The sequence below is a fragment of the Bison bison genome, unplaced genomic scaffold (assembly GCF_000754665.1).
Source record: "Bison bison bison isolate TAMUID 2011002044 unplaced genomic scaffold, Bison_UMD1.0 scf7180017864098, whole genome shotgun sequence".
In the NCBI taxonomy this organism is placed as follows: domain Eukaryota; kingdom Metazoa; phylum Chordata; class Mammalia; order Artiodactyla; family Bovidae; genus Bison; species Bison bison.
This window is the reverse complement of record NW_011494670.1, coordinates 1,686,897-1,688,708: the sequence shown is the minus strand read 5'-3', so window position 1 is coordinate 1,688,708 and position 1,812 is coordinate 1,686,897.

Genomic DNA, 1,812 nt, shown 5'->3' with positions numbered 1-1,812 from the left:
GCAGATCACTTGAGTTGACTGCCCAGTTGCAAATAGAAAATATTTACTCTTTCCCTGGGGAAATTAAACCAGGAATTTCTAGATCCATACTTCGTCACACAGATTTTCCCAGTATCTGCAAAAGCCAAAGCGTGTGTCTTTTTTATTTTGAATTAAGCGGCGACTTTAAATTGCAAACAGAAATCTTCAAGTTACTCTAACAGCCAAGCTTCTTTTCCGTTTCAAAAAGCCAGGCATCCCGGCAGATGGACAGGCTTCTCCGGCAATTTCTAAAGATTAAATCACCTCCCAGGCGGAACATTAGGAAGCTGTGTTGCTTTCAGATCAGGCAGAGAGCATGAAGGAATATTTTCCTCTAGAACACCTGGGTGGAGCTGTCGAAGCCCTTAGTGGCTCTAAATCCAGGATGTGGGATCACAACTCTCATCCACAAAGCATAATAAAATCTTGGTCCCAGAACCACTTCGCCAAGGCATTGAATAGCCTTCCGTGCATCACAGGGTCACCCCTGTGTGAGGCTAGTTTCCAGAAGAGAATGTCAACTAGCAATCTTCACATACTGCGCTCTTTCATCAGAAGGCTTGAGTCACCAGCTAGATGGGGATGAGGGGAGTTGGTGGCAGGAGAAATAATAAAACAAGCGGGAGCATGGTCGCGTGTGTACACACGTCTTTAAACTCTTTTTCTTTTCATGCTGAAATCTCTAAGCTCCCTCTTCCGCTGTGATTTTTATGATAAAGGCTGCCAGTCTTGTCTTCCTGGTTCTCCTTACATTACATTCACAGTATTCTAGAGTTCTTATATTTTTTCTCTCTAAATAAGTAGTTTCTCCCTCTTGATTTTAACATGAACATCTCATTTTCATCTATGTACCTACAAGAAGGCAAATGCTATAAGGCAAACACCTTTTAATTCAGTATTCCATGAGTTAAGTTTGACAGCATTGCTAGCATTCCGATGGGATCCTGTAGAAATCCTTTAGGGAATTGTTTCCCTTTTAACAGCAGTTCTAAGTAGCTTTACAGGGACAAATCATCCTAACTAGATATTTAACCTGGACCCCTCTCCCTCTCAACTCTCTCTGTCTGATCCCCTTTATTTTGGAATGAGAGTTAATATAGCATAATTGTTAAAAAGTGGATCTGCAAAAGGCAGAGTGTTTGATTTGGGTTTTGACATTTATCAGCTGCATGATCTTGATGAACTCAATCTCTCTAAGCCTCAGTTTCCTTACTTGTAAAAACTGATAACAATAGTGCCAGCTTTGTGAGATTGCTCTCATGATTAAATGAAATCTCACAAATAGTTGGCTAGGCACAGTAGAAGGAGCATGGGCTTTAGGGAGCAATCAGAGTCTAGTTAAAACTCCTGTTCTGCACAAGTGAGTGACCTTGAGCAAAAGTCAGTCTCATAATCAAAGTGTGATGACACATCAGAGTGCCACCTTCAAAGGTGTGCAGCTAAGTTGGATCAAAATGCAATCTATAAGTTGAGCATGCTATACATACTCACATTTAGGACAAGTATGATTGTAGATAGTGCTCAGTTCCTCTAGTTTTCCTTTTAGAGAGGAATTTGTCCTATCCTAGGAAAATATCTTAACATGACACTTGGAGCAGTAACTCCAAAAGTTATTACTCATCTATAGGTAAGGTCACAAAAGTGATGGTGAAACTACTCTATATTAAATCACATAATAAAAAAAATGAGAAATTACAAAATAATAAAAATAAGAATTTGGCAGGAGAGTGAAGACAGTGATGCTGAGAAAAGAAGGGACAAAAAAAAAAAAAAAAAAAAAAGGGAAAATAT